This window comes from Tursiops truncatus, chromosome 6 (assembly GCF_011762595.2).
Source record: "Tursiops truncatus isolate mTurTru1 chromosome 6, mTurTru1.mat.Y, whole genome shotgun sequence".
Taxonomy (NCBI): domain Eukaryota; kingdom Metazoa; phylum Chordata; class Mammalia; order Artiodactyla; family Delphinidae; genus Tursiops; species Tursiops truncatus.
The window spans coordinates 91,928,589-91,948,862 of NC_047039.1; the positions used below are offsets into that span (position 1 = coordinate 91,928,589).

General features: G+C 44.4%; 1 protein-coding gene across 16 annotated transcripts in view; it reads left to right on the top strand.

Annotated features, from left to right (window-relative positions):
• Positions 1 to 20,274, top strand: part of PALM2AKAP2 (PALM2 and AKAP2 fusion) — a 627,479-nt gene that overhangs the window by 55,082 nt on the left and 552,123 nt on the right. For 4 of the 16 annotated variants that reach the window (XM_073806364.1, XM_073806365.1, XM_073806370.1 and 1 more), the window contains one exon: positions 15,452 to 15,581. The exons of 11 other annotated variants lie outside the window; for them this stretch is intronic. The gene's annotated coding sequence lies outside the window, so the exon portion shown is untranslated. Of the gene's footprint in view, positions 1 to 15,451; positions 15,582 to 18,876; positions 18,973 to 20,274 lie in introns of all 16 variants that reach the window. One more of the 16 variants, XM_019946401.3, reaches the window with a different exon arrangement.

Below are 20,274 nucleotides of genomic sequence, written 5' to 3' on the forward strand. Positions count from 1 at the left end.
CTCATCCCCATGTTAGACGTGAAAAAACTGAGCCTGGGAACATTTTGTTTGTCCACAGTCTCACAACTAGCAAGTAGATCTGCGTAAGCTTGAATTATGTATGTTTATTTCTTTGGGAGTGAAGTGGCAAGAATCTCAGTCAGGTAGTAGTTGGAAGTATGTATGTGTGTGTGAGAGGGTAGCGTACAGTTCCACCAGTGTTTGGGGCTGTGTGGTTCCCAAGATCCCACTTGATCTCAAGCAAGAATGAGAAACGTGAGTTTCAGGACCATCCTGTTCCCTAGTCAAGGGATCGAGGGCTCCACCATGTACTTCTGCTTCTAAGCATTGCTGAGCAAGAAACAGTGACCCCCAAAGTGACTGAAACTTCACCCCCAGTGTGGCTGCCGCCATGTGGCTGACTGACAAGATCCCAGCCCTTATCTGGGCTGCAGAGGGCCTGGCCACGATGATGCCGACCTACGGGGGAATGTAACTCTGTAAGATGTCAGCTTTCCCAGGGATATCAGTTTCAGGAGGCTGGCAGGATGTGGAGGGAAAACAATCTCAGGCTGGCTTCCCTTGCTCAGGGCGATACCTCCCCTCCCCCATCATGTGGAATTTCCACTGGAGCAGGCAGAAAACAAACCACCCCCCACCGCTGCACTTCTCAGCCAATGTACCAAGGCCGGCTGACCTTCTTCCTCATAACTGCATCCCCGGGGAATTGCCTGTTGATGAAGCCCATGCAGTGGTGGGGTTCATGTCTGTCTCCCAAGCACACACCCATCCTGCTACTGTTTGTGAATTCAGGAACTAACTGTTAGAATGTTGGTGCTCAAACAGAGCAGTTATTTGGGCCCATGCGCCCATTTGAGGGTTGTCTTAGTTTTCTGACTGAGGCCAGAGAGAAGTGACTTGATGGAGGTTGTATAACTTTTTTTTTTTGAGGTCATATAACTTGCTGGTGGCATATTTGAGCCCCTACTAGATGCTGAGCATTACCTCGTATTGTGTTGCCAACAGACTCCGAGACTTTAAGGCTTTGGTGCAAGAAATTTATTGGATAACGCGAGCACACGGGTAAGGGAGTGAAAGAGGCAGGACTGGGCAGAAGGACTTGAACTGTGATTTAGTTGCAGCAGAGACACCAGTTGATCCCACGGGGAGCAGTGAAACTGAAGTGGCCCTTCAGAGATGTTCCAAATTGAGGCAAGAGGGTTGAGAGTTTGTACTCCCTGCCTGGACCAGTCGTGGCATGCTGGCTACCCCCAGGGAGGGGTCATGACCTCAGGTGAGGCAGCTCCCTTTGGCAGAGGGCAGTTTCCAGGGAGGGGCTGTGTCATGAGCTGGGGGAATGAGTGTCCCACTCCTGGGTCCCACAGGGAATCTGGATGGAAGACCCCAGCACTTGCTATACTCGTTTACATGCACAATAATGCTGAGGTTTAAGATAACAGAAATTGAAGTTTAGGAAAAAGGTGTCACTGAGGTCACATAGCCACTAAGTGAATTAGAAAAATTTAGGTCTCTGGTTTCAGACTTTCAGCTTGAAAGCTCAAAGTGGCTGAAAGGCACGACAGAGGACAGACAAGGTTGATCTTGAGACTGGGGGACTTCCAGTGCAGGGAAGTGGCCCTAGTGGGATGCCTGGCCAGGGCTGGGTTGACCCCTGAAGCGTGTGCTGGATGGAGGGGGAGAGAAAAGTTGGTGGGGCCAGGGGCAGAGGAGGGGAAGAACTTGGCAACAGGGGCAAAGGATAGGAGGAGAAAGCTTGGTGCTGGATTCCAGAAAGCCTGGGCTCCCAGGAAGGGCTAAGGAAGTCCTGTAAACACTGAAGTCCCATTTCCCTGCTGGTTTTTTTTTTTTTTTAACGTCTTTATTGGAGTATAATTGCTTTACAATGGTGTGTTAGTTTCTGCTGTATAACAAAGTGAATCAGCTATATGTATACATATATCCCCATATCCCCTCCCTCTTGCATCTCCCTCCCCCACTCCCTATCCCACCCCTCTAGGTGGTCACAAAGCACCTAGCTATCTCCCTGTGCTATGCCGCCACTTCCCACTAGCTGTCTGTTTTACATTTGGTAGTGTATGTATGTCAGTGCCACTCTGTCACTTCATCCCAGTTTACCCTTCCCCCTCCCCATGTCGAGGCCTTGGGGGCAGCAGTGGGTGAGGTGGAGAGGAGGGGCCACCCTACTAGTTCCGAGGCCTGAAGGAGGGCACCTCCTCCCCAACCAGCAGACCCTCGTGCCCCTCCCCCCGCCTCTGGGATGTAAATGCCTTAGGTGATTGGTAATATATGAGCAGGTGGTCCTAATACCTGGGAGGCATATATTCTACCAGGAAAAATTGTGAAAGACTTTGAAATGGGCCTAAAAGACTACTGGGTGTGTTGTCTGATGCACCCTTCCTGGTTATCTGCACCTTTCGTTGCCTTTGAGCTATTTTGTAACTCTGTCTTGGGTGGAAAACTGATAGTAATGCAAATGACTCTTGCCCATAGAAATGCAAATGAATTTTGTCCAGTGGAGACGCAGTTGGTTATCTCAGGGTGGATATTGACTAGTTTTGCATTTATTTATAAATTCCTTTCAGCATTCCGGATTGCCTTGTTAATGTATGCTCTTGAATGCTCCTTTGATCTGGTTGTAACACCTTACTGGTTCTCTTATCAAAGAGTTAAATAAACCTTTGACACGTGCTCATTTTAAAAAAAAAGGAAAAATAAATCCAGGTCCCCTTTCTCTCAACCGAGTTGCCCTAAAACCAGGGAACGTTAAGCTGTACTCTGCAGAGCCCTCTTAGAGCCCACAGGAAGGGAGCTACACTGAGAGGACCGAAGGGACTCAGCACCCTCATGCCAATCAGAGAAGCTCTGCTTTGGTCTACTTTTGTCACCCCCCCTCACCCCCCAGACACAGGGGGTGGGGGGACATCCACATAACATTTCATTGGAACCAAGATGTTATGGGTTGAATTCCTTCCCCCACCCCGTACCCCTCCCTGACCCCAGCCAAAGATGTTTAAGTGCTAATACCCAGTACCTGTGAATGTGACCTTATTTGGAAATAGCGGTTTTTGCAGATGGTCAAGTTGGGATGATGTCATTAGGGTGGGCCTTAATCCAGTATGACTGTGTTTTTATAAAAAAGGGGGAATTCGGACACAGGGATGGACACACACACGGGGGAACACCATGTGAAAAAGAAGACAGAGATCGGGATGATGCACTTATAAGCTGAGGAATGTCAGGTATTTCCAGCAAACCACCAGGAGGGTGAGAGGAGCAGAAGATGTCCTCCCTCACAGCCCTCAGAGTGAACCAGCCCTGCGCCACCTTGATCTTGGACTTCTAGCCTCCAGAAATATGAGGCAATAAGTCTCCGTTGTTTAAGCCACTCAGTTTGTGGAACTTTGTTATGGCAGCCCCAGGAAACAAATACACCAGGCTTCCACAGCTGCATGCGGTGTAAACCACTGGATTTTGGCTCGCTAACCCTCTCTTCACCATGAGAAGTGGAATTAGGACTGCAGAGTGTTACAAGGCTTCAGGTACCTTAAATACAGCCACCATTCAAGTGGGGAGGCATCCCATCTTTTTGGTTGTAAATCTTCTCCAGGACAATGTAAAATCCAAAATAGCACGCCCAGCTGCAATTGGACATTGTGTAATTACAGTTCTCCTGTTTGTTGTAGGCAAAAGCAGAGACCCTCCCAGTGTCTGAACAAAAGGGACAGACCGTTGCCTGAATGGCACCCAGTTCCTGCATCCTCAGTTTCCCAATCAGAACCATCATTGGTTGCACTTAATTAAGCTGTCTTCCCAGCCTCCTGGCATCCGACAGGTTCCCATCGTAATTACTAAGGTTTCCAAGCAGGGCTGGCTTTCCTGCGCCTCTGCACGCTCTCCTGGCAGGCAGGGGTGGTTTGGACTGTGATGAGATCTTGGCTTTTCCCGCAGCATATACTGGAATAAACACTGATTGATTTTGAATATTATTTTAGCGAAACCTTGGTTTATCCAATTTTTCAGCAAGAATTTGACTACCAAAGAGAACACACCCAGGGCTTGAAGGGGGAGTGACCCACATGCCTTGCAAGGGGGTCTCCGGCAGTTCTCTAGGTTGCTGGGGGCAGTTGGTGACGGGGCAAGTGGGTAGTGAACCTGGGGAATCAACCTCATGGTTCTCTTGGGCTGAAGTTGTCTGCTGGTCAATTCTCCTCTCTGCTTAGTGATCCACTTGGTGCCTATCAGAAGCCCTTGCCTTGCCTGCATTCCCCAGATTGATTAAGCATTTTCCTCTGATGGAGATCTGATCAGGTGTTTTCCTACAAAGGTTCAAGTCGATGCCCCAAGCTGGTTGATGAGGAGGGCGACAGAGGTGAAACAGGAATAGAGAATGATGATTCTGCTCTGCATCTTCCTTGCTTATTACAGTGAACTTGGCACAGCTTCCCTACGATGATCAGACCTCATTTCCCACCCTCCCTCTCTTTTTTTCCTCCCATAATCTTCTCTTTAGGTTTAGAGTTTTCCACTTCATCTACACCCTCCCCATAGGAAAAAACCCACACAGTCCCATCCTGTGTCCTGTGAATCTGACACCTTGGTCTTTAGCTGGAAGTTAATGAAGACTCCTCAGGGTGCCCCGGGGTGTGTCTTGTGTGAGTTCTTTCATTGAATCCTTTTGTCGCTTCTGATGTTCTGCCCATGGACTTCTCTCTTGCCTTCAGAGGAGTCTCCTGGTCCCTTGCGACTTCATAAAGTGGTTTGTCACCTCTGCCGTGTCTGTGAGTGTCCACAGTGATATCCACAGCAAGCAGTCAGCCTCCTAAGGCTGCCAGAGCTGCCAACTCTCCAGATATACCTTGCGTTGTCACTGCACTGCCTGGTGTCGTCAATTCTGGGCACGATTCAAGAGGAGGATTCCTCCCCAATATGTGCCATGCTTTGCCTGTGGTCTCATTTTCAGTTCAGGTTTCCACTACAAAGCAAATACGTGCTGGGCTGGCTCAGCCCCAAGCCCACCCCAAGGCCAATGCCAGCACACAGGGGACAGGCTAGTGACGTCTTCTTGTTGGGGTCTGGAGCCTTGTCTGTGGAGTCCTGTGACTGCAGGGATAAGGTGAACTGAAATGACAGAGAGCCCTGGCTCCATTGTGGACCTGTCTCCATCGCGTGGCTGCTCTTCTCATGACAAAAGAGGTCATATACAAGGTGTTTGCTTTTCCTGGTACAAAGCACAAGCTATTCTTTGAGCCCTTCTGACACTGCAGACTTAATGGTGCCTGTTGCCTGGTGGCTGCTTGTAAATGTTTATCCAGAAATTCACAAGGCCAAATATGTCTCGTCAATTGTGTTCTCAGAGCAGAAACTTCCATGGCGTTTCTCCTGTTAACTAAGAAGCTTCCAGAACAGATAGACCTATCTCTAAGTGAATTGAGCAGAAGCAGTAGGTTAGACTGGCAAAGCCAAAATCACAGTTCAAGAAGCCATCCAACAGGAACTGATGTGTTTTGGGGGGAGCTGGAGAGCTACTCTGAATGAGATTTTCTCCTGTGTTAAAAATCATTCCTTTAGCAAAGTTAACTAATGAAACCTAATCACTGTAATAAAATACACAAGCAAAGAAACAAACAAAAAATCATTCCTGACCTACTGTACAGCATGGGGAACTCTACTCAATATTCTGTAATAACCTACATGGGAAAAGAATCTGAAAAAGAATGGATATATGTATATGTATAATTGAATCACTTTGCTGTACACCTGAAACTAACACAACATTGGACCATCATAGCTGAGCCTAGCCTGCCTTAAACATGCTCAGAACACTTGCATTAGCCCACAGTTGGGCAGAATCACCTAACACAAAGCCTCTTTTATAATAAAGTTTTGAATATCTCATGTAATTTCCTGAATACTACGCCCAAAGTGAAAAACAGAACGGTTGTATGGCTATAGAATGGTTGTAAAGTGTATCAGATGTTTACTCTTGTGATCACGTGGCTGACTGGGAGCTGAGGCTCGCTGCTGCTGCCCAGCATCACGAGGAAGGATTGTACCATATATCACTAGCCCAAGAGAAGATCAAAATCCAGAGTCCATTTTCTACTGAGAGGAGAAAAGGTTGTTTCACACCATTGTAAAGTTGAAAAATTGTTAATGGAACAGTCATTTGAATGGCGTTGCTAATGCATAGTGGTCAATGTCCCATCAGAAGACAGAAACTACAGCTGTTCTTATATTTTTTTAAAACACCAACCTGGTCCTGGTGGGTGGAGTATGGGGTCTCCCAGAAAGGGAAGCTGGATGTGGCCGGAGCCCTGAGGGTGCACTTTGACACTTTAGGTATGTGTATGTGTGAATAGGTCTGGGTCCAGGTGTAGGGGCAGGAAGAAGATGAACGGGATTTGAAACAGACCAGCATCATGGTGCAGACGTCTCCTTCCCTCTCGCCAGGTCAGTATGTGGCGTTTCCAGCCTCCATCTGATGCCCCAGGCAGCCCTTCGCAGCTCCTGCATGGCGTGCGGGGCTCCAGTCTATCTTCTCTTTTTGCAAGAACGTGAGGCTTTGCTGTTTGTCCCTGAGTTTCTCAACCACTTGAGTCCAGGTCCAGCTCTTATCCTTCCGTGAACCACTTGGCTTTAGTTTTTGCCCCTGAGTTGAGCTGTGCATATCTCCCCTTTATCATGTCTGTGGATTTTCTTTCTTGCTTTCCAATTAATCTAGGTATGTAATAAAGTTCCTTATTTGGGTGGGTGGGGGACTTGTGTGGTGTTTTACCCTGGATTTTTACGTACTTGTGGCTGAGGTGGGTAGGTCATTCCGTGACAGGTGAGTTTGTCGTGGTGACCTAAGTGCCCTGGAGAGTTCTGACAGGGTGAGAGTGAGAGAGAGGTACAAAGGGTATGTGAAGATGTTTGGCTGGGGACTAAGAATGTTGTCTTCTATCTGCCCCTGGTAATGATTTGAATTGTTTTAAATTACTCTTGTTCATCTGTGGTTTATTTTATTATAATTCCACAGACAAATGGAGTCACACGGTCTCCAGTTATATTTGAAATATGACTTCAGGTTTCTAATGATGGTGATTGTGAATTTATTCATCTCAGTGCTTGCCGTATAGTAGATCCTTAATCCATATCTGTGGAGCAGGTGTATGTACAAGTAAATGAATGAATGGGTGACAGTTTACTAGGACAAAAATCTTACAATTGGGGTCTTCCATCCTCAATAATTTGACAGCTCTGATGACTTGAGGAGGTGCTGTGACATTGACCAGCAGCCGCAAATTAAGTTAATAAACAATGGCTTTCCTGACAGAGGGGGACACATGGGAAATGTGAAAAGCAAAACTAGAAAGAGAATGCTTGAAGGAAAACATTTCTCCAAGGAAGCGACAAATTGAAGGTGACTTTAAAAAATAAAAGGAAAGGCATTGATGACCTTATGGTAGAAAGGCTTTATTGTCTCTGTGGAGAAAAATCAATGAGAATTTTAGAGTGAAAAGAGAGGACTCGTGGGTTTCTCAGCTCACGCTTTGTACCAGGTGTAGTGGCGGCTTTGCCTCAGGGGAAGCTTTTATAGCCTCAGGAGGAAGGAGGCTTCCAGGAGCAGGGCACAGTCCTGATGGGCTGAATGGCGGGAACAGGAAACTGACTCAGAAAGGATTTATACTTTGGTGATGTAGGGAAAGGAAAGTGGACCCAGTAAGAGAGATCATTGGTTCAAAAAAGGAGGAAGAACTTGATAATCACATTAAGTTGATGAGAACAAGTAGCAGAGAGGCAGGTGTGAGAACAGAAGCTAAATCAATGGCAGTTATCGGTGACATGGGATCAGAGAGGAAGCCCCGGACAATGGGCAAATAATACTGAACCACACTTGGGAGGAGAGTGGGGACAGGAAGCTTGGGAGGAGGAGACCCCAGGGTGCATAAAAGGAGGAGAGTGATAGGGTCACAGCTTGGCCCTGAGGCTGTGGACAAAGAAGGCAGAATGATTCCGATCTGTTCCTCCATCCTCTCTCTTTTAAGGATATGGTATTCCAACTGGAAAGAGTAGAACAAAGAGCATGTAGAAGGGAACTGCAACCAAATACCGGTTAAGGAAACAGGGAGAACCAGGCCCAGATGAACTATATTCCAGAGATTCAAAGAGCTAGAGCTGTATGAAGCTGTTGTCAATAATCTATGAGTAATTATAGAAAATAGGTGTTGTCCAGCAGATTGGAGTTGAGTTGTCCTACTCCATTTGGGATGCTACAACAAAATACCACAGGCTGAGTGGCTTACAAACAACAAAAAATTATTTCTCACCGTTCTAGAGGCTGGGAATCCAAGATGAAGGTGGCAGCAGATTGAGTGTCTGGTGAGGACCCTCTTCCGAGTTCATAGATGGCTATTTTCACTGTGTCCTCACGTGGCCGAAGGGGACAAAGAACTCTCTGGAGTCTCTTTTATAAGGGTATTAATCCCTTTCATGAGGCTCTACCCTCATTACCTAATCACCTCCCAGAAGCCTTGCCTCCAAATACCGTCATATTGGGGATTAGGTTTCAACATAGAATTTTGGGGGAACACAAATGTGTAGTCTATAGCATGAGTTAACACAATTTTCAGCAAGCCACCACTGGCCCATATGGAGCCTTTGTGTGGTTTAGCAAAAGGCACCTCTTCCTCAAGATACTTTGCTTCCACCTGTTGGAAAATTATAACAATACAATTTTTAAAGAATAGGACACTTTATGGCCTTCTGCCAGAACAATTTTTACAATTTTTGATGCTCAAAGTTACAGTATCTACCTTGTATGTGGTCCCTCCTTATATGTGACACTCTTAAGCATATATCACCTGTACCCCTTGCACAGTCTCTGATTTCTGGAGAGAAAAATGGTAGGTTACAGAAATTATAGAACAGGAGCATGGTATGATCCTTGGAAAAATTGAAGGACACTCAACTATTTTACTTTGGAACATTTAGAAAATAATGTGGTGATCAGTAGAACTCATCAGGAATGTTGATTAATGGAGAAAAGGTAATTTGATAGACTAGTCTGTTAAAATTATATTTAATAGGGAGAACTTGTACATAACCCTTGAGTCTGAAAATAGCGCCACAAGTGTAGGATGGGGGAAAGACGTAGTTTAACAGAAGCATGTGTGAAAAGAATCTGCCGGGAATCTCAACATAAATAACTGATGAGAAGCGATCCCTATACGAAATTTTGGGGTCCTAGGCCCCATCAGTAAACGTATTAGAACGACAGAGATTAGGGCCCCTTTCTATTTTTTCAGCTCACACCAGGATTTTACATTGGGTTCTGGGTTCCACACATGAAGGCAGATATACCTAAACTGGAAGAAATTCAAATGTTTGCCTAGGAAAGTGAGAAAAAATGGAAAATACGCTGTTTGTGTAGCAGTCTAAGGAATTGGTGGCATTAGCTGTGAGATAGGAAAAATTACTTGTAATTTATAACTTTCCCATTGAACGGCTGTGGTTGAACATTCTTTTGTTTGCTGAAAGCAAGTCTTCCTGGGAATAATAACTTTGGCATTCTGGGATTCTAGAATAAAGCTAGAGACCAAACAGAGGGCAGTCAAGGGGAAAGATTTTTGGGAGGAAGCATGTGCAGGATGGCAACCAGTGGGGAGTGAAAGCCTCTCTCCAGCACATCAGTAAAATCTTTGGTAAAGTTTATGTTGCTCACTGTGGGTTGTGGAAGGTATTTGTTGCTGCAGGCAGGCTGGGATGAAGTGTTGAGTCCTGCTTCAAGGTGGGCTAGGTCACCTTGGAAAAGAGAATTTTCATAGGGAAGGTTACGGTTGCGAAAGGCTGTAAATTGAAAAAATTAGTAGCAGTTGCTTTCTTAACTCTCTTTTAATCTACAACAATTCCCCTCCACCCCCTTTGTCAGACCATTCATTTGTGCAAGTCATATGGTCATTTCTCCTGCAGAATTTCCTCCATTCTGGACTTGGCTAGTTGCTTCTTGTGGAGTTTAACTTGTTTTTCTATCCCTCTACCTCCCATACTTTCTCTAGACCTGTAGCTATGTCTGGAGACTTGATTAGATTCAGGTTCAATTATTTTGGCAAGAGTAATTTATACATTTTGCTGTATACTACCTATACCTCACATTGATGCATGCCATGTTCCATTCTTTTCCATTTTTGTGTGATGCTAAGATGATCAGTAGGTTTAAGAGTTGTCAGTCTGATCCATCCGTTAAAAATTTCCCATCAACTCAATGATTTAACATCCACCAATGATTGTTGTCCAGATGCATTCTTTCATTAGGGGTTGCAAGGTGGTCTTTTAAATTCTATCATGCCTTCTGCACGTATTATCTGAAGTTATCCTATAAAGAACAACTTACTCATCAACTATTTGGTTATGCTGAAATACAGTCATAGAGGAAAATCAAGATAAATGCTCAATTCTTGCCTTTTATCAACTTTCAGAATAGTGAGTTGATATCCTAGCAACCTCTAAAAGTGACTAATGCTTATTATTGTTGTTATTTTAAATGATTGTATAACCCAGGCAGTACTCTTAGATGATTTCCTTCTTCCTCTAATTCTTGACAGACATTCCCTGGGGTGGTGCAATCGTTGTTCACCACATTTCCACTGTTTATTCCTTCATAAAGAAGTTCAGGTCTTATTGAGAGTGTTAAATGAGATGATGTGTTTAAGGCTCTTAACACAGGACCTGGCAGGTAGTAAGCGTTAGAAATATGGAAACTGTTATTATGAAAAGATTCTTGAAGCAGACTTTCACCTCATCGATCCACCCAGACAAATGAGAATCCCTGCCAAACATCAGTACCTCCTCCCTGCCAGACCCTTGGGGATTCAGCCTGCTCAGTCCTGCATCAGAATTCAGTGGTAGCTTGATTCATCAGAACATCAGGCAGCTGGGCCCTTTAAGCCTGTCCCGAAGAGAAGGTACTTCTTCCCACTTCCTATATCACTGATAGTGTTTCTTTTTTTTTTGCGGTATGCGGGCCTCTCACTGTTGTGGCCTCTCCCGTTGAGGAGCACAGGCTCAGTGGCCATGGCTCACGAGCCCAGCCGCTCCGCGGCATGTGGGATCTTCCCGGACCGGGGCACGAACCCGTGTCCCCTGCATCGGCAGGTGGACTCTCAACCACTGCGCCACCAGGGAAGCCCGATAGTGTTTCTTAATGCTGAAGTTATTTATCTTATCTTTCTTTCTTTCAACATATATGTTTTGGTGGACTTTTGCATGAAAATGAAAGCTATTTCTCATGGTTGTGGCATTCTTGCCCCTCCTGACTCACTCTCCATCCTTTACCGTGCTCCGTGCCAGGAGGCTGTCTTCATCAGTGGGCTTCTTTGCCCTCTGGCTTCTGGTTGGGCTGTGCCAATGGCAGGCACAGGCAGGGGACTTGGAGTGAGGTGATGTTTTTTTAAGCAGCTCCCTCCCTGCCAGGTTACTGTATATGGCTGTAGCCCTACTGTGGGCTGCAGCTCCTGTCTGGCAGCTCTTTTCATATGTTCTCTCTAGTTTCTGGCATGTGCTCATTCTTCATCAGGTAACAGCCCCCCAGCATTTCAAGGCACCAGGTAGTGCACCATCCATTGGTTGCTTTTCCCTTTGACTTTGTAAATAGTACCTTTATTAAACTCTGCTGAAATTTCCCAATGTAAGTGTGCAAACTGTGTCCTGCTGAGTGGTAGGTACAAAATTGTTTATGTTAGTAAAAGATCAGAAACAACCTAAAATAATCACAAATTATAGGGGATTAGTTTACCAAATTATGGTGTAGCTATACGACACAAGAATATGTAGCCATCTGAATTCAAGTTTTTGAAAATATACTTAATGACAAATGAAAATGCTCATGGTATAGTATTCAGGATCACCCAATTTTATAAAATAAAGTGTGTGTCTATGTGTGTGAGTACGTAGAAAAAGGATTAAGTTCCTTTAACTTAACATTAAGTTCTGTGTAGGATTGTGGTTGATTTTAACTAAATTCATGCTTCTTAACGTTTCCCAAATTAAAAAATAAAAAGGTAGAGTTTTGTAAGAATAAAATCAACACATTTCATTATTTCTATATTATTTAAATCAGTTTTCTACTTAATGTCATGAATGGCAATTATAGCAATACCAAAAGAATTACTTTGGGGCAGATGTTTTTTTCTATTCATATATTGTTTTGATGTTTGTAATCTGCTTTAAATTACTTCAGCATAGAGGTGTGTGTGTGTGAATATGTTTGTGTGTGTGTGTGTGTGTGTGTGTTACTCTGAGCTGCTCTCTAGGGGCTGTCAGTTGCCCTAATCAACAATTCACACCCTAGGAGTGATCAGCTAGCACTTAATCAGAAAGGCCAGGCCCTAAAGGCAGCTGCTACAGCATTTGTCTATATCTCAATCACCACCAGAGACTTTATTAGTCAACATAATGAATGTCAGAAATGAGTTTTCATGGATGAAATTTATGTCTTGTTAATCTGCATAACAGATGTTAGGAGTAGGCTCTTCTCAGTGACATTAAAGGGTCTCCAGCTATGTGAGTTGGCTATCGGCTAGCATACTTTAGAGACGGCTGCCACCCTTGCAAGTCTTACAGCCTGATCCCTTGGGGATGGCACCTGAGGTCTGGTCCTTACTTAAGCAGTTCTATGTTGATGCAGAGTGGAATGATTCTGGTTGCTTTCTGTGGACAATTAGGGCGACAGAATCCTGCCTCTGGAACATTGTGACATCTGCCTCTGGCTAATGTTCCATGCAAGGTGGAATCAGAGCATCTAAAAACCAAAAGAGGTTATTTGATCTGTTTTGTGCTTACTTACTATTAAAGTTTGTTTAGTTGGTATCTGTCCATGTGGCAGAATTTGATCTGAGACTTGCTTTCATAAAAACCTGGTAGCAAGGGTGTGGAGGTGAGCTACTTTTTGGTTTGGCCAAGACAAGAACCTGAGAGTCTTGGATGACCAAAGGAGCATTACATCCATTTGCAACATAGAGAACTTGGACTCCAAGGCATGTGTTGGAATACGGTGAGTTACAAAGACCTACTTGAGGATGGAATTAGGATAAAATACTCTTTGGCCAGTTGAAATACCTAAAGAGTAGGCAGCAGAATATGTTCCCCCAAAGCCAAACAGTTTGTGTATTGCTGTCCATTGTGCCCTCTGCCTTCGTAGTCCTGGGACTCACCTGCTCCTAAGACCAGGATGTTGCAGGTAGAGAACAGATCAGAGCCCCGGAAGGTGGGCATGACCCTCCCAGGTCAGAGGAGGAGGAGAATGGTTATGAAAATAATTTCAGGACTGAAAGAGAAATAGTGGCCCCTTCCAAGCACCGTTGGGTATCTCCAGGAGACAGCACATAGATGTAAGTCACCCAAGGCCTCAATGCCTCTCCAGGTTAAGAAATAAGGCATCAGTAGTTGTGGGCATGTTGAATGTATTTGCCTACTGAGATTGCGTAGGATTTCTCAGAGTCATCTACAGTCTCTCTACCTTTGTAATGTGCATCAATTATGAATTCAAATATAAATAGTATTTTTATTTACTAAAATTCCACTGTTCTAAAACTATTGAGGCAGCTGGATAATGTTGCCTATATAACTAAATGAGGTTAATTCATTTAGTATTTGATGATATATTTTATGGGCTAGCTTAACCCGATAAACCTTTTGGATGCAGTTCTATTCCAAAAGGCATCAAGTGACCAGCTTATTGAATAAGCAGGACTTTACTTTTTTTTTTAATATATAAATAAGTAAATAAATAAATTTATGGCTGCATTGGGTCTTCGTTGCCGCATGCCGGCTTTCTCTAGCTGCAGCGAGCAGGGGCTACTCTTTGTTGCAGTGCGTGGGCTTCTTATAGCGGTGGCTTCTCTTGTTGTGGAGCATGGGCTCTAGGTGTGTGGGCTTCAGTAGTTTTCGCACTCCAGCTCAGTAGTTGTGGCTCGTGGGCTCTAGAGCGCAGGCTCAGTAGTTGTGGTGCACAGGCTTAGTTGCTCTGCAGCATGTGGGATCTTCCCGGACCAGGGCTCGAACCCATGTCCCCTGCATTGGCAGGCAGATTTTCAACCACTGTGCCACCAGGGAAGCCCAGGACTTTACTTTTTCTCTAAACTTCTCTTGCTGACTTGTCTTTCCCTTCCCCTGGATGAAAGTCTGGGCAGTTCCCATAGCTTTTCCAATCACTCACTCGCAGGTTAACACATTGTCTAATTAGTAAGTCCAGTCTGGTTGAATAGCAAACTTCAATCTTCCATCCCATTTAAAGTCTCTCCTCTCCCACAGTGTGGACCCTTGTCAGGTGGAGACTACCAGTGGGGAAGGAGGCGTGGTTGGATTCTTCACTAGTCCTCACTCTTCTACTCCTTCTCCTCGACTCTGCGGCTTTGGCTTCTCCAGGGTTAGGGCTAGAGAGGGAGAGGAGGAAGAGGCAGAAGATGCCTGCCTTGACTTACAAGGTGGATCACAATGTACCTGTAATCTACATTGGTGCCCTCTGGGCGGAGCCAGTGGACAAAGGCCAATTCCTCCTCTATAGGGCTTTCTCTTGGGTTCGTTGGAGCTATCCTTCCTGGGACCCTCCTATTTTGGTTACTTGGTGTGGCACTTTCCTGGACAGTCCCTGACCCTCGGTGGCTCCCTCCACACCCCTTCTGGGGGGATCACCTAACCTTCCTCCCTTCTGAGGGATCCATATCTAACACCTGGGATGCATGTATGCATCTTTGCCCCTCCACACTCTTCAAGTGTGGGCCAATTGCAATGCAGCCCTCTTAACTGTACCACCAATGGCCTCTCCAGCCAGCCAGCCTCTCACATTTTGACAATTTCAGATATAGGTCAGCTCCGGACTCTGTCTTCCAATCACCAGAGTATATCTATCAAACTCTGAGACTTGAAACCCATCCTCCTATGGCTTTAGGTGAGAACAACTTCCCCCTTCCTTCCCATTTCCCAGTGGGAACGGAGGGGAAATGCCACAGCACACCAAGTCTTTTTCTTAAAAAACTCCCCACTTCCCAATCTCTGTGACAAATCCCTAAACCTGTCCCAGTGTGAGGAGTGAAGGACTGCAGAGCCTGCCTCACGTTTCTAAGCTCATCCTACATAGGTGGTCTTGTCCTATTGTACTCAGCTGCAAGGAGAGGGAAAGGCATGTTTAACATCCCGTAACTCCAACTACCCACAACCAGAGGCAGTTCTATTGAAAATGAAACATTCCAGAGGAGTCATGATAATTAAGACTTCTACTGCAGTAGAAGTAAGCGGGTCATGCCTGCTCTCAAAATCTACCAGGACAACATCATCACATTCACTGTGAGTCAGTCTGAAGAATTTGGAGACTTCAGTCACGAACATTAACTACTTAGTGTTACTTAGCTTTGGGAAAGTCCCTAGAGACCTCCATTTTGCATCAACTGCCAACTGGTTTCTGTCTGTATTCCAGGCAAAGTTGGAGCTACACCAACCATCTCCAGATTCTCTCTATCTCGCTGAGACCCATATCAGGACGGAACAGGCAGTTCATGGAATAGTCTTCATAGGACTATGATCTAATTCCGTGGGTTTCATTGAAGGTCAGTATAATGAGCAACCATTTACAATTTCCTTTTAGCCATTCTAGAAACGTCAGGAAAAAAGCAAATCTAATGGAGAAATTACCAACTACCTTTAATCTTCCATGTTCAATCTTCACAACATGGAAGTTGTGAGGTAAAACTGGAAATTCTAGAGAAAGAAAGTAGAGTCCAGAAACACCAACACTGCCTTACAACTCCTGTGACAGCAAGAGAAATGTGTTACAGGGGACACAACAGAAAATTACAGGTCATTGTTCTGCCTCATTTGGGGACAAATCCTATTGCAAATAGCTAGCAGAACAAATTTTCTGGAAATTGTAATAATTGCATCTGGGCCAGAATGGAAGAAGAAACAATTGGGACTATTTCATTTAAATGCCAAGAACAAGAACAATTTTAATAGCAGTAAAAAGTAGCCTCTGACTAAAACATTCTCCCTGTTCCCCCAGCGTCCCTCAAAATCTTCACAGTCTAGAGCAGTGTTTCTCAACCTTTTATTCATTATAACCCAATAAGGAGCTTTTTCAGATATTTTTTTCCTCATCTCCTCCTCCCATGAAAATTTAATACCATAAACATAATCTAATTATGTTTATGTAAATATAAAAGTATATGTATACTTACCATCTATATCTACATCTATATCTATGTGTGTGTTTTATACATAAAAAGAGTAAGATTTTTTCACCTATATTAATTTCCCAGGACTGCCATAAGAAAGTACCATAAACTTGGTGACTTAACACAGATTTATTCTTTTATGGATCTGAAGACTAGAAGTCCAAAATCCAAGTGTTGACAGGGCCGTGTTCCTCCTGAGGATCTAGAGGAGACTCCTTCCTTTCTGCTTCAGCTCTGGTAGCCCCAGGCATGCCCTGTCTTGTGGTTGCATAACTGCAATCTCTGCCTGAGTCTTCACATGGCCTTCCTCTCTCTGTGTCTGTCCTCTTCTATCTCTTATAAGGACACTCTCATTGGATTGGAGTCCACCCTCATTCAGAATGATCTCATCTCATGCCTTACCTTAATTATATCTGCAAAGACCCTATTTCTAATAAGGACATATTCTGAGGTTCTAGGTGGACATGAATTTTGGGAGATGATATTTAACCCACTACAGATCCCAAGAACCAAATTTGGTCCCCTTGGGGATGACATCATCCTTGCTGAGAATACCATAACCTAGAGAATAAATGGTATTCAAAGCACTCCAGAATCTAAATCCAACTTACTTGGAGAAGTGAATGCTGTCAACTCTCTGAAAGGATCCCCTGACCAGTCCTCTGCTGGTGACTTTTGTAGTTGTCTGCAGAGGGATGCCATGGTCCCCGGAGGAAAGTCACAGCACTGTCAGTCCATCTGCCCTCCTGCACCCCTCACCCAGCTGCTGAAAGGGTGCTTTAACTTCTGTCATCCTCCACTGCATCCTCTGTAAAGTGGAGCGAATCAGAGTACAGTATCTACTTCCTAGAGTTAATTTTGGCTTTAATTGAGGTCATGCACGAAGAGGGGTTCGCTCAGTGTCTACCATAGAAAATGTGCTCAATCAATGATTAGCAGTTATTTTTATTATCATTCTTTTTCCCCACTGTGTACCCCCTGAAAGATGGTGTTCCCAGTCCTTCCCCTTGACAGTTTCATGATCTGATTCCTCTCTCTAGTGATGAGGCTTCCTTTTTAGCTGTCTCTCCCATTTAATGAGAGCGCATCTGATCTTTTCCAAGCTTCAGCTTTTATTTCCCATCAGGAAATCATGAAAATGCTTTTTGTTGGCTCACAAAGCTTGCCTTGATATAAGTTGGGGAACCATGCACAGGGGAGGGCCAACCATCAATGTAGTGAGCCAACTATGTCATGAAAAAACTGGGTGCACTGGTCAGCCCTGGTACACTCCTCGGGGGAAGGGGGGTTCTTCTCTGTGACTTCTCTTCTAGAAAGGTAAGGAACCTATGCATTCGCTTTTCTGGGAAAATATTTTATTATGTCATATGCTTGTGAATAATTTGCATTTCGGGGCATTCATCTCTGCATATTTCTAACTTTAGGCTTTTTATCTTTGTCTTTATCCTGTGGCTAAAACTCTATGGCAGAAATAAAGGTGGAATGGGTGCCCTTGACTCCATCAGCCTCAGAGGGACCTCTGTCAAATGGTCCCACTCACATGACAGGAAACTCTATCCTGTGGTTTTGATTTTATCTGACAAGTAAGTTGAGATTTGTATTCACAGTTCCATGTTTTTCCTCCATGTTGCACCACGAGTTCTTGGTCATATAGGATTGTGCTATGATCATTTAAACACTCTTTGTTTTACATACCCTTTGGCAGAGCTAAGCGTTTGTGGGGACTTGAATGATATTGGGGATCGTTGCTTGAAGGACATGCTGATTTTTTCCTCTTCTAGATAATCTATCATATATCCTTGAGTCAAACTAGATCACAGAGACCCAGGAAGGTGGGCTGCACTGTTCTGACAGCGGGCAAAGTTAACTTTGCTGAATTGCTTCTTGATTTGATGCCTTCAGCCTATATAGGGGTCCTCATGGACCCATCCCTAGGAAGCTTCTTATTCTGTTGGTTGAAGAGCAAGGCTGAGGGTGTCATGCTTTCCTTCCATGGTGTCCTCTTGGAAAAATGCTTATCTTCACTACTAAGAAGATCGGTACTTCTCTTGAATGACAGCTCTGTTTTTTGCCTTATGGATGTTGGGAACTGTATATATGATCATGTTTCTTTTCTTGTGTTGGATGCTGCAAAGCTTAGAACCAGTAGGTGGTTCATCATACCCAGACTGAGGACTGCCTCACTCCAAGCTCATTCCTATCCCTTTCCTTGTAGTCTTTTTTCTTCTGCACTATTTAAAATTTGTGCTCTTTTATTGTATTTTAGTTTTCCTTGTAAGATCCCTTTTATCCTTTTTGGAATAAAGTAGGAAACACATTTTTTAAGTAAATATTTATCTGAGAGAAGAATTAAACTAATTTTGTATGATCCCAATGGGCAAACTGAGGATTCCTTCTTTTTTTCTATCCTTTCCTGCCCTCCCTCCCTCCTTCCCTCCCTCCCTCCCTCCTTCCTTCCTTCTTTCCTATCACTCAAATATTTAACATGTCAACTAACTATGAGGAACTGAAATAGGAGACTTAGGGAGATAGAGGAGGCAGCTTCTAGCTGTTTAAGAAATGACTTTATAACGCGCAGTCCTGCCCAAAGATAAACAATTACCACTTGTACCAGAACTTCATAATTTACAAAGTGTTTCTGCCCACATATGACCTTGTTTTACCTTCACAGCACTGCTCAATTGTAGGGATTATTATCTTCATTGATCAAGAACCCGAGCTTTAACAAGAATCTTGGCCAAGGTAACTTAGCTGCTAAATGGGGGAGGTAAGAATGGCTTCCTGATTTTCTGGTTTCAAATCCTTGTTTGCCCTTTTCATGACCTGAGACACCCCACCACTTATCCCCCCTCCATTCACCGTGCGGTGGGCATACCCTCTCAGTCTGAATGTGTCCCCTTTCACTCTGACGTCATTTTTACCCAGAATGTGAATTCACAATTCACAATTCACATAGTATCAGTGTTGTTTTTATTCTCTGTGATTTAAAAGCCAACAGAGGGACTTCCCTGGTGGTGCAGTGGTTAAGAATCTGACTGCCAATGCAGGGGACATGGGTTCAAGCCCTGGTCCGGGAAGATCCCACATGCCACGGAGCCACTAAGCCCATGTGCCACAACTACTGAGCCTGCGCTCTAGAACCCGCAAGCCACAACTACTGAGCCCGAGTGCTACAACTACTGAAGTCCATGCGCCTAGAAACCGTGCTCCACAATAAGAGAAGCCACCGCAATGAGAAGCCCGTGCACTGCAATGAAGACCCAATGCAGCCAACAAATAAATAAATAAATAAAATAAAAAATAAAAGCCAACAGAGATATGCCGAATATGTTTCTGCTTTCATGCTTCAAAGTTTTGCTTCAGGAGATAGCATCTTCCGTACAGGGGCCACATGAATGCTGGTTAGAAAACAGATGGGTCCCTGTGCCAGTCATTCAGTGCTCTATCAGATTCGGCAGAGCGTTTTTGAGTCACCACATGCCACCACCTCCACCTGGGGAGGTGGCTCTAGATTGCTCTTCACGTGCACGCATATTGTGTGTTATCTTAGGGAGAGCAGAACGGTACCTTCTGGAACAAAGCTAGGGCTTATCACAGTATGCCCCACCAACAGCTATTAAGGTACTTTCTTCTCCAAACCCAAAAGTTGGGGATTATTATTATTATTATTATTTTTGGTGAGGGGGGCCTCCTCACCATGTCCCTATTTAGCATGAAAAAGTAAACATTTCTAGGTTACTAATTTATTTAAAGGAGTATTGAGTCATCCCTTGTTATCCTTCCTTAAGCTTATTTTATCTTGTTGAAATTTCTCCAAACTTACGGCTTATGGATGGCACACTTCCTTAACTTCCAGAGAGATGCAACTGCCCCCATTTTTATGGTTCTTTGGTCATTTCCATAAGGTCATTGCATGTAAGCCCTTGCATGGAGTGTATCAGGCAGGGTAAGTCAGGTTGTGCTGTGGTAACAATACACCTCAATTAAACAAAGGTTTATTCCCTGCCTGGGTCCATGATGTGTCAGCTGGGGGCTCTTCTCCTCATTGGCTTTACTCTGGGACCAAGAC